At 45.9% G+C, this 12,604-nt stretch overlaps 1 long non-coding RNA gene and 1 pseudogene across 3 annotated transcripts; both read left to right on the top strand.

Annotated features, from left to right (window-relative positions):
- Positions 1 to 420: 420 nt before the first annotated feature.
- Positions 421 to 1,364, top strand: LOC119352534. 3 transcript variants are annotated; one of them, XR_005170194.1, is made up of 4 exons: positions 434 to 513; positions 736 to 794; positions 859 to 932; positions 1,078 to 1,364. It is a non-coding gene; the product is annotated as an uncharacterized LOC119352534 (long non-coding RNA). The 3 variants fall into 3 exon arrangements; XR_005170193.1 differs by having other exon boundaries at positions 421 to 513; positions 733 to 794; positions 859 to 1,364; XR_005170192.1 differs by having other exon boundaries at positions 859 to 1,364.
- A 2,275-nt stretch (positions 1,365 to 3,639) lies between these two features.
- LOC119358494 lies at positions 3,640 to 5,038 on the top strand (annotated as a pseudogene).
- The last annotated feature ends 7,566 nt before the right edge of the window (positions 5,039 to 12,604 follow it).

Below are 12,604 nucleotides of genomic sequence, written 5' to 3'. Positions count from 1 at the left end.
CTAGCGTGGGTGTCAGCTTTAGCTTCCAGGTCGATGCCGCTTATTTTTGTTTGCTCGGTGCCTGATTAGTTGTCGGGTGTGTTGTCATGGGATGGTTGGTGCGGATATGGCCATAGTTGTAGTTTGTCGATTACGGATTTGATCACTTCGAGTTTTTTTCTTTTTCCTCGCATAGGGACAGCTTTGGTCTTATATGACTTTGCTATTCGCCAACGTGTTTTTCTGTGTGTGTGTTTGTGTTGACTGTGTGCATCTTAGTTATGCAAAGGCCGGGTGTGTGCTCATTGTGTTTGTATCCTCTTGATGCTTCATTTTGAGTCAATAAATCCTCCTTTTGTCGGAATTAGTCGTCGGGTGCGAGTTATATTCTATGACGAGGGATGATTTTTTTTTCATCGCGCATGTACCTTCAACGTTGGACTCCTAGACCTGCAAGCCCATGCAGCCTGGTGTCCCTAACGCGGCTGCACCCTCTTGTGGGCGTCGACATCCGCTTCGGCCCCTCCGGCTGCGGTGAGTTCCTTACTTTGCTCCTCCACGTTCGAGATGACTTCCTTACTTTACTCCACTGTATTTCTTCGTCTAATTATTGTAAGAAGGCATGGGAGGTTACCAGTTTGTGTGTGGAAATGCCTGGATTAGTGTATGGTCATAGCGTTTGTTGAGTGCGTTAGTAGTAAAATCGAGTTATGGCCATATCGATTTTTGTAATGGATTTCTGTATTTTGCCAGCAGCTTGCCACTGTGTTTCTTAGAGTTCTGACTGCCGTTGCTTCTCATGGGGTCAAAATGAGGTATAAGTACGAGTTGATGCTTAATTTTGTTACGTTTCGTACTTAACACTGTTATTTTTAGCAGAAGGGGCAGCTGGGGTATGGCCGCATGTCAACTCTCTTGCGTAACCTGCCAACTGTAGTTTCAGAAATATCAAAGTAGGAGAATCGTCTGCATTTCCCTTCATTTTAATTTTGTAAACAATTGTGTATGGTATTGCTGAATCCATGAATACATAGCATCCAACATACTTGAACTGAATAGTCCAACAACATTTACATGTTTCTAAATGTGAATTAGCAGTTGTCAATTCTGCAGATACACCATAATTACAGCAGGTCCTGGAATAAATCATACGATCAAATCCTCTACAGGAAGTCTTGGCTAAGAAAAAAATGTCCATAGATGATACTGTTGTGATGGTAAGTTTTGATGTATGATGGTGTTTCATGCAACTTTTTCCTTCTTTTTCCTGGGTTGAGTGAACAATATTGTTAAAGTGATGGTCCAAATGCGTGCTAGAATATTTACTTCTCATAAGTTTCGTGAACATACAATTTACTACGTGAATTATTTGATCTACCATGCAAGATAGACACTATGACTATCAGACTGTGTGTCTCAATAGTAAGAGTATCCGCCAAGTAAGCATCTTTATTTCACCCAGCTCCCAGTGTTGAAGTTAAATTTTTTGTTTCAACCACGACTTGTATGGCCCTTATTTGTTGTCAACATATTGTGCAGAAGTGCACTCTTATAAGCTGTGTTATGGTTGATGTTCATGCTTACTTCAGGTCATAAAAGGTCGTGGGAATGACTCTACACTTTGGGAAACCCTATTCTTTTTTATCATCAATCTATGAATCAAATGGTTGGACATTGTGGATTTAGATTGTTTTCTTTGCTTTCTCGTCACTAGGTTATGATGGAGGTTAAATAGACCTGGAGGCAGATGGAGGTGAAGCCCGTGGTGTCTTCTATGCAAACACTCCCATTGTGGATTTAGACAAGGCGAAGCTGACAAAGCGCACGAAGTGCGACACGTGTTGTAGAAAATGTTGGAATCGTTAGGAGCAGTAGCAGCAGGGGGAACCAAATTTACTACAGATCAGCAAATGCGGGGACTTACTTCTGTGTTGTACTGCACGCCTACACCGGCATACACTTACTTCATGTTATTCTGAGATTGTTCTCTGGTACAACTATTTCTCTTGGACGAGAGCTCTATACTTAGCCTTCCTATGGGGTTGCCCTTCTATTTGAGGGCTATCTGTGGGAAATCGTATGGCTCATTTGTTTTATAATTTTATCCATGTGGAAATTCAAGAACAATTGTTCTGATCAAACCCGTGTCAAGCCAATGCAAAGTTTGATTTGTATTACTAAAAAAGAAAAAATGGAATGCTTAAATTATAGCCTTTGAGTATCCAACTAACTATTCATAAAAAGGAGATCAAAAGAATCTTTCAAATTAGAAGATATAATGTGTAGACATACAATTTTGAAAGAGGGATTAGACATGTCGACATACAATTTTGAAGGAGAGATTAGACACATGATGAGAATGAAGGTTTGTCTTCTTGTAAGGAGAGGGTGGTGGACGAGAAGGAAAGGAGTGGAGAGAGACTCAAATTGTCCTTATGTGAACATAAACCACATGCCATTATGTTTACAAACATTTTTGAATTAGGACAAAAAAAATTATTCCGTGGCAACGCACGGGCATTTAGCTAGTAGATATAGATTCTAGTCGTTATATATGTCGCGTCTTTTGTGAAGGGTGTGCAAGTACCTTTTCTATTCCCATGCATGTTTGTACACTACTTGGTGAGGGACATAGTAGCAACACAACCAACTTTGCTTAGGCTGGAAACTACAACTTTTACTTACTTAGGGCATCTCCAAAGCTGACCTGCAAATGTCTCTAGTATATATCCGTTTTTATGTCCGGACATTGTCGACGGACAACATGCGGGATGGAGCCATTCAATGATAATAACAGAGTATCCGATTGGGAGGAGAATAAGTAGGTGGAGACCATGCATATGGTGGGATATTTGAGGTTTAGTGTCCTACTGTGAGGAGAGGGAGGAGTGGGGGACCAAGCATGTGTGGTTGGAAGGTGAGAGAGAAGAGATGGACCATGAATGTGTTTAGTCAAGTGTGTGTTTGGACCCCGGCAAAGCCCCCCTGTTTGTCTCTTGGATATCGGAATCCGTACGTCCAAACTGCTAAGCGGACATATGCAGGTTTCCGTCAGATGGCAAAAGTGGTTCGAATACTCTGGTCCGGACATATAGTGGAAGTTTTAGGATCCGCTTTGGAGATGCCCTTACACCTAAAGTAGACAACCATGCACTCTAGAAACCTGCATCTCCTTTAGAGATGTATGCCAGGATATTTAAGAAAACTAATATCGATACAAGGCCATACATATATTTTTTGCTCATCTAAGTGGAACAATGAATATACAAAGACACTCAACTTTCTTCCTTTTCCACTATATAAAAACAATAAAGTCTTAGCCAATGATTTGTAAGAGGCATTATCTCAAAAAAAATTAACTAACAACAATTTGTAAAATGTATAATTGTATTTAGGTGTCCCTCATATTTATTATATGCGTATTTCATCATATCAATGAGCCCATCGGACGCATCATCGTCCCCGTAGCGTAGCTGTACCTGCCGCCCAACGACATGGCCAAGTCAGTGCCGTCGAAATGGTTCAATTTGTCGCGCTTCCTCGGGATGACGGTGGACGTCACGATCGGGAGCAAGAACCGGGAGTCGTCCAAGACGTTCACCAGCAGGATACACCTGAAGATGAGCCTGGAGATGGTGTACCAACGTGCTAGACGCGCGGATGCACTACAGCAGCGACCTGCAGCTGGCAGCGAAAAACCTCCAAAAGAGTGCCATAGGCGTGCTGGAGGAGTGGAGGTGGGCATCCTCAGCGCGCACGGCCTGGTCGGCAGCAAGAACCCCTACTGCGTTGCCAAGTGGGTGCGCACGCGCACGCTGCTGGGCACCGCTGCACCACAGTGGAACGAGCCGTACACCTGTGATGTATTCGACCTCAGCACCGTCATCACGGTCGCCGTCTTGGACAGTAACCACATCCACCGCGGTCATGCAGTCAGACCAGCCGAGGACCAGAGGATCGGCAAGGTGCGCGTCCGGCTCGCGACATTAGAGAGAGACCGCGTGTACACGCTCAAACCGTCGGGGCTGAAAAAGATGGGGTAGCTCCACCTTGCCGTCCGGTTCACCTGCAATTTCGTGGGCCAAAATGCTGGCCATGTATGCCAAACCGCTAAAAAAAGATACATGGGCACTTGCACTCAAAACATATTTTAATAGAAGAAGCTCATCCGGGTGAGGCGCCACAAATTCGCTCTTGACGAGAGTTGAACCGTGGGCACAGGATTCGCCACTGCGACCCTTGCCACTAGGCTACAGCCTAGTCCTCTGCTGCGGAAGATACACCACACCCATCCTGGCGATGCAGATGCTGGACAAGTCCGACCCGCCACTACATAAGGAGGCGGTGGAGTACATGCTGGAGGACGATTCCCACATGTTTAGCCTTCGTGGAAGCAAGGCATACATCTGCCGGATCACCACGCTCTTCTCGAGTGTTGTCACCGTGGCCAAATGGTTCGACGGTATCTGCAAGTGGAAGAACCCAATGACGACGATTTTGGGGCACGCGGTGTTCCTGAAGCTGGTGCGCAACCCGGAGTTGATCCTGCCCATCGTGTTCCTATGATTGATCATGATTGCGGCGTGGAACTATTGTTGGCGGCTACGGCACCCGCCGCACATAGACACGGTGTTGTCGCACGTGGAGCTCGCGCACCCGGACGAGGAGCTCAACACGTTCGTGAACATAGATGCGGTGCTGTGGTGGTACTGGGGTCAGATGTACCCCGACAAGCTAGATCAGGAGTTTGACACGTTCCCAACGTCGAAACCGGATGACATCATGAGGCAGAGATATGATTGACATAGGGGCATCGCCGGCATGGTGCAGATGATGACTGGCTACCTGGCTACGCACGGAGAGCGCGGTGCACTCAGTGCTCCTCTTGCTCGACCCCAGAGCGGCTACACAGGGAGAGCGCTGGCACGACCCCAGGTTGACGGCCGTCTTCATGGTGATGGTGCTATACTTCCTCCGGCCGCCGTCGTTCCGGGGCAGGACCAACCTGCTACTCAACTTGTACAGTCGTCTTCCTTCCAAGGACGACGTGATGCTATAAGTTTTTTTTCATGCAATGAACGTGATGGGTGCGGGGCTTCTTTTTTGCCTACTATTCATGTGACTGTATATCCCCCGTTCTTCAAACAATTCGCTGGATAAATCGTACTGTTGGATTCAAAGAAAGAAGCATTGGAGTTGGCAGAGGATCTACTGGTTGTGAGAATTGTCGAAATCAACAGAAGGGGATAAGGGCATCTCCAGCGTGGACCTTCAAACCGCCCGCATCCGTGTGGATTGCATTATTCAGACCGCAGAAGCCATCCAACGCGGGCCTGTATCGGTTCGCCGAGCTGTCCGGATGTATTCTCTCCCGCGAACCGGAACAAAACATGGTTGTTTTTTTTGCACGAATCCGGACACGGGAAACGTGGCTCTCTGCCCCCTCCCCCTCGACCCACCCAAAAGGAATCGAGCCCGCGCTTTTGTAGCAACCCGCACTATTTCCGCGCCGAAATCACACATTCTCGTCTTCCATCCCCTGTCGCTCTCCACCCAATTCCCGCTCTTTTCTCCCACAGTCTACTTCCACTACCGATACAAGCCTCCATACTACTACGCTGCCAAGCAACTCGGAACCCCGACGGTAAGGTGCCTTACATCGTCCACGTAAATGTGGCGCCGCTCTTCTCCGAGTATTCTTCGCCGCAGCTCATCCGGCTACGAACGACGGGAGGGCAGCAGATGGATGCCTGATCTCAAGGATAATTAGTCTTGAGATGGATGCCTGAGTACCCCTGCGACCTTCTCTCGCGCCCCCTCCTCTCGCGACCCCCGTGTCGCCTCCCCCGGCGGCGGTGGGGGAACCCTAGCCACGCCGCCGCGGCCCTCTCCCCACCTCGTCCCACCTCCACGCCGCCGCCTGTGGCAGCCGCCAGGCAAGCCCGGGGCGTCAAGGATGGTGGCGGCGGGGCCTCGGTTGCCCTACTTCTGCGTGGGGAACCCCGGATATAGAGCGGCGGCTCCATTGACAGGGCACGGCCGGCTAGCAGCCGTGCAGGCTGTGGACCTGGTGTCCCGGCCGCGTGGGCGACGGGATCCGGTGGTCATTGGCGGTCGGCGGCGGCTTATGCGGCGGCCGGTGCGCGCGATCTAGCGCCCCCTCCCCCCTGTTCGGCGCGCGGACCAGCCTAGTCGGGTCGCGCTTCCTCTTGGTCGGCGTTTCTGTATAGGAGGCGCTGCTAGTGGCAGAGATCTGTTCAGGCGAAGTCTCTGACCGGCCATGACCGGCCGCGCCGACGGCGACGCCTGAGGGCGCCGTTCCCCTCCTTGAAGGCGTCGGTGTGAACAGATCTCCTCACTTAACCTTCCCCTAGGTCTCCTTGGCGAAAGCCCTAACTTTGTTGGGCGGCAGCGGCGCTCACGGTGCCGTTCCCTTCTTGAAGGCGCTGCTTTGAGAACCTTAGGGTTGGGTGGCGCTTGTGGGTGGTGGACGACGGCGGTGGTGCGGCCCTATACTAGCATAGATTTACGTCCGTTGCTTGGAGATGGACTCGCGTAGGTGGAGCTCGTCGGCTGGCGTCGTGGTGGCGTCAATGGCGGAGGACCTGCCAAGGCTCGCGTAGGTGGAGGTCATCGTTTGGCGTCGTGGTGGTGTCGATGACGGAGGACCTGCCAAGGTTGTCACCTCAATCTGCTCTGAAGATGGACCAGCGGAAGACGGCGGCGACGACACATGTGAGTGTGTCGGACCGGTTTGAGCCCCGGACCTGGCAGATGGCTCGGTCGAGGCCTCCGGCTTTAGATGTTAGGGTTAGATGAGAGTTCTGGGTATGTGGCCCATCTTGCACCCCTTCATCATTTGGATAGGAGTAGCGGCAGATGTTGCCAAGATGACGAATTCAGGCATATTACTGTTCTACTTTGTAAGGTCCTCCAGAATAATTAATAAAATGGCCGCATGCATCTCCCAGATGCAAAGGCCAGGGATCATCCTCCTTTTCTAAAAAAAGACTAGCTCTGAACGAAGGTAGAAGAAGCACTTTTTTTTCTGGCGACCAACGCCCCGGGGCTCAAACGCCCTGGTTTTTCTTTGTTCCAACTAGTTGGCTCCGCTCATGCGGTTACAACAATCAGAGGCTTTTATACCCAGGCTAGTACACACGCACGCACGCACTCGACGGCCAGCCACACCGGCCATGAACCCACGCACGTAGCACCCACTAACTAACCCTACATGCATGTCCCTATCCAGCTGATGCATGCACGCACTAACTAACTAGCCTACTCCTAGCTAACAACCTTATCCGGTCAATCCTGAGCACGCCAGCTCGCGCGACCTGGACCGCAGATTTCTTCGCTGCACTCTCTCCGTGTGCTTTTCTTGGTACGTGATCCTTGCTGATCGCCATTTATACATGGACAGTTTCAGCTGAATGCATGATATTTGCAAGCCATATTTACTCAAATGAATTAGCTACATTTTCCTACTATTTATAGACACAATATTTTGATTCATGCCTATGCACCGTAGAGTTGTGGGTATTGATTTGGAATTATACACTTCTAACTTTTCTTCCGTGCCCTGGAGCAGAATCCCGTTATCTAGATAGAGGAGCCTACTTATTGTCCAACGATGTTCATCATGGAAGCTATGAAAAGGAACATACATAGCCTTCGGATTCATATAACTTGCAGTTTATATTTCTTTCGTGCACTTCTTCTGATAATCTGAGATGTACGCTTAGCAAAACAAGTAACTTATAATGCAGATTTACCACATTCGGTTGAAGTAACAAGTTTCATATGTTGAGATTATCTTCAGAATAGCGCCACCGTTTTTGTAATGAAGATGTAGTCCTAATTTTGCATATGCACCTTATTGTCCTTTCTAACTATTAAAAAACAGCTGCCTGATTCGCAACAAATATTTTTGGCATTCAGGTAAACGTTTCTGTGTATATTCGAATAGTAATGGGCTTCTAAATTTTTCATCCAATTTGAAAAGAGATATGACATTTAATATATTAGTTGTTTCATTCTCGGTTATTTTTGTTAGTCTTAACATTACTCAACCATATATCAGGTAGTGTCATCAAAGTTTAATACTTCACATGGACTTTCCTTTTTCACATAACTTTTCCTTTGCCGCAAATATTTGTCATTTTTCCTTTGACCTCATTACCCATAATCGGATCGGAAAATAATAAAGAGATGTGGTCATGCGCCACATTAACTAACCTGATGTTATGCCCCCGCTTCATAGTCAATTGAACTTGCAGTGAATTTTGCAGTAGTTTTTCAACCATCTCACTCCTACTGACGTTGGGAGTTAAAATGATAAAAGGGAAATGTTTTTCTTACCAACTCGGTAGTACAAATTTACATTGTAATACCCTACTCAATCCCATGTATAGCAATCTATTTGTTTAGGATAAAATCATATAAGTTCGCAAAGTATTATGATAAAACAGAAGAATCATTACATTCAATAACCACATTATGTCTGCTTCAAATCATAAGAAATCATAAGTGTATCAACATACACTATTTGCTGTTACAATATTTAAATATCAAAAATTAATGTTATAACATTCAAATATATACTTATATAAATGTTCTAATATTTCTGTAAGTGCATCTAGTGCCCCTTAGTGATTTTGGTGTATTGAAGACTTATAGGTTAAGTATCTAATGTGTTTATGAGTGTACACAGGTCTGTAAGTCTATGAGGAGTTTGATATTTACAGAGAAAGTCGACCCCTAAAAATGAAGTTCTTCGACTGAAGACTTTGATACACCGAAGACTTTCTGAAGACTTTGAAAGTGAAGAAATTGGTGTGACCTTGAAGACATGGTTATCATTCGAGGAACATGAAGCGTGAAGACTTTTGTTTTCGTAGTTTCATTTTCTATTTCTTGAGTCATAGGAAACACCGTACTGTTAAAGGGGGTCAAGGAAATACTAAGGAAAAATTTCCATTTGATGCTCAACTCAAATCCTACACCTACCAATCCCTTCGAGTGAAGCCATTGGAAATCTCATACAGTTCAGTCAATTTCTTCAGTGACAGAGACGCGGTTCTTCTGGTCACTGAGGACTTTGCTCTGACTGAGGAGTTAGGAATTCGTCAGTGCGGATTGCCTACACAGTGAGGAAAATGATAGCCCTGAAGAATTTGTACATCAAATTTCCGACCGTTGCTGTGCTACGCGCCAGCTGTCCCAAAATAACTTATCCATCCAACAGTCATATCATTGAAGGGCATTTATGTCTTATCATGTCGGGCTGCCCCCTAGGCTATAAATAGCCGCCCCCTACAACCACTAGCTGGTTGGTTGCTCTAAGAGAAACTGACACTTGTCATTTGAGAGCAACGCATCCTCCGAGGACTTTGAGCGAAAATCATCAAGTGAGGAAATCCAAACCCAAACCCAAACACCTACAAACCCAAAGTGATTGAGCATCACTGAAGAGATTGATCCTGCGCGGATCCGACGCTTGTTACCTTTGAAGACTGTGCTTCTTCCAGACGGTTAGGCGTCATGGTCTAGAGCATCCAAGAGGAATTGTGGATCGCCGAGTGACCGAGTTTGTCAAGGTTCGGAAGTCACCTGAAGACTTACCACGAGTGATTGGACGAGGACTGTGTGTCCTTAGTTCAAGGAGAATACGGTGAGGACTGCGTATCCCGAGCTGCGTGCTCAGGACTGGGTGTCCGGGACTGTGTGTCCTCGAGTTTAAATACTCAGCCGCTCCAACCAGATGTACAACTAAGACATCAGTTGGAACTGGTCTACCAAATCATTGTCTTCACCAAGCTTACTAGTTCCATTTCCTCAACTCTTTCATTTCCTCAGTATTGTGCTGCTTGTTTATCATATCTGTGTTTGAAGACTTTGACTGAAGACTTTCTCAATTTCCTCAGTTCAATTTCTTCAGTCTGTTTGTCTACATCTAGTGTTATCCTGTGTTTACGCTTTCTGTACTCTGTGTTTGTCCTCATTTCATCATGATGACTATGCTTGTATTCTGTTATGCTTTCATCTGAGTACTTATTCCCCTGCTAGTAGTTCTTTACTAAGGAATTTCCTCACAAGCAAATTCCTCAGTGAAGAATTTCATAAAAATCGCCTATTCACCCCCCCTCTAGTCGATATAACGTACTTTCAATTGGTATCAGAGCAAGGTACTCCCTTGTTCTGTGTGATTTTGGTTTAACCGCCTGGAGTTTTTAGTTATGTCGACCACAGGTATGAAGAAAGTGGCATGCCCCATCTTTGACGGTCATGAGTATCCCAAGTGGAAGGCCATGATGAAGAAGCGCCTCATGGCGATGAACAGCGAACTATGGACCGTCACTGAGATTGGTCTTACCGATCTATGCAAGATGGCGGACGCTGATGATATTCGCAAGTACACTTGACTTGACATCATGGCAAAGGATATCATCTGTTCCTGCCTGTCCAGAGATGAATTCAGGCGCGTCATGCATCTTTGCAATGCGAAGCTTATCTGGGACCGAATCTCTGATGTCTATGTGGGTCATCGTACTTATCATGATCCCTGGTTTGAAGATTTCAAGGAATCTCTCAAAACGATGACTTTCGAACTAGAATCATCATCTTCTGCACCATGCCTCATGGCAAACGGTGCCAAGGTAACCGAATGTTCCTCATCCGAGTCTAGTGATGATGAATCTGATGATGATTTTGGACCTAGTTATACCAAGCTTGTTTGCATTGCCCCTAAACAACAAAAGGCCTAGGAAAAGGCTCACAACATGCTTAGTAAGAGCGATGATATGTTGGGTGAAGAAATGGATCAGTCAAAAGCTTTAGCTGAAAGTCTTCAGAGACTTCATTCTAAGTATGACTCCCTTCAAGATCAACATAACTCTCTCCTATCTGAACATGAGAAGCTAAGAGTGAGTTATGAAGATCTTCAGAAGGAGCGCGATTCATTACTTTCTCAACAAATCAGCATTGCTCAGGAAGAATTTATTCCCCCATGTTTGAAATGCATTGAACGAGAATCTGCTAATTCCTCACCTGAATGTTCAAATGCTTCTAATGTTACAAATTCCTCATATGCCTCTGCTATCACTAATTCCTCATCTGAGGACATTGCTAGTATCACTGACGATGCAGGGCTGAAGGAATTGTACATGACAGGCATGTACAAAAGCCTCAAAGGGCATCAGACCCTTTGTGATGTGCTTAAAAAGCAGATCCTCAACAGGAACCCTAGGAAAGAGGGTATTGCCTTTAAGAGGAAACTCAATGCTGATGGTACATATTGGAAGCCTGAGCAGTACCCCAAAACCTCATGGGTTGCTGCAAAGGGACCTCCAGTTGATCCATCTAATTTATCTGGCTATACATGTGAATCTTCTCATGCTTCTGATGAGTCATTTGACTTCAACTATAAACTGTTCAAAAATCAGAATGGTGAAGTATTTGCTAGATATGTTGGCACTAACTACGGGAACGGTTCCCCTATGAAGAAAATCTGGGTTCCCAAAAGGCGCCTTGAAAGTCTTCAGGTGAATGTCCTCATGACACCACCTGTGAAGAATAGGAACCCCAGATCAAATTCTTCATATAAACCAAATTCTTCATATGGATCCAAGTCCTCATACGGACCATATTCCTCAAGGGGATCAAATTCCTCACATGGATCAAAGTCCTCATATGAACATCATCGTGCTAACAACTCTGTTTCGCAGGGAAGAGCCAAGGGCTATAAATATGAGCATTATTCTTCAAATTATTATGTTCATAAGTCCTCGAAGAATTTCTCTGCTTATTCATATGCTTACCCTAACCACTCTTATGTGAAACGAAATGGTTTGGCCTCTATGCCACCATTCTAATACGGAGCTCGCAGAATGATGAACTCTTTGCCACCCCTTCAGATGTGGGTGGTGAAGAAAAAGAACTAATCTCTTCTGCAGGGTCAGGTCTCCAGACGTACTGTAACGTCTGAAGAATTTGCTGGGGACCTGACAAACTGCCTGAAAGGACGCAGGCTAACCATGATGAAATGAACTTTCATTTCACACGTCCTCCCACTGCTTTATTTGTCTTACTACTTGATGAGATTGATCTGATGAATTGTGATATCATATTCTTCACTGCTGAAGTATATGAGGTTCGTAAGTTGCACTAATTCATCTGCAGGATGATCAACCCAAAGCCACTGAGTGGGTACTTGATAGTGGATGTACAAATCACATGACTGGTGACAAGAACCTATTGATGGATGCTCCCTTATCATCATCACATCTGAAGCATATCATCTTCGCTGATAAAAGCAAAAGTCAGGTATTGGGTCTAGGTAAAGTTGCTATCACAAAGGATCGACACATGGACAAAGTCATGCTTGTTGAGTCCTTAGGATACAGCCTTATGTCTGTCTCAATGCTTTGTGTTCTTGATATGGTTGTTGTCTTTGGCAAGTATCGTTGTGTTGTGATTATGGAAGCTGACAATTCCAAAGTCTTCGAAGGCTTTAGGAGAGGAGACTTGTATATTGTTGATTTCTCTGCAGATTCACAACCAGCCATGTGCCTACTTGCAAAAGCTTCAGAAGGATGGTGATGGCATCGACGACTTGGTCATGCAG

Source organism: Triticum dicoccoides, chromosome 2A, assembly GCF_002162155.2.
Source record: "Triticum dicoccoides isolate Atlit2015 ecotype Zavitan chromosome 2A, WEW_v2.0, whole genome shotgun sequence".
Lineage (NCBI taxonomy): Eukaryota > Viridiplantae > Streptophyta > Magnoliopsida > Poales > Poaceae > Triticum > Triticum dicoccoides.
The sequence above is the reverse complement of the archived record's forward strand: the minus strand, read 5'-3'. Positions and strand labels throughout refer to the sequence as shown.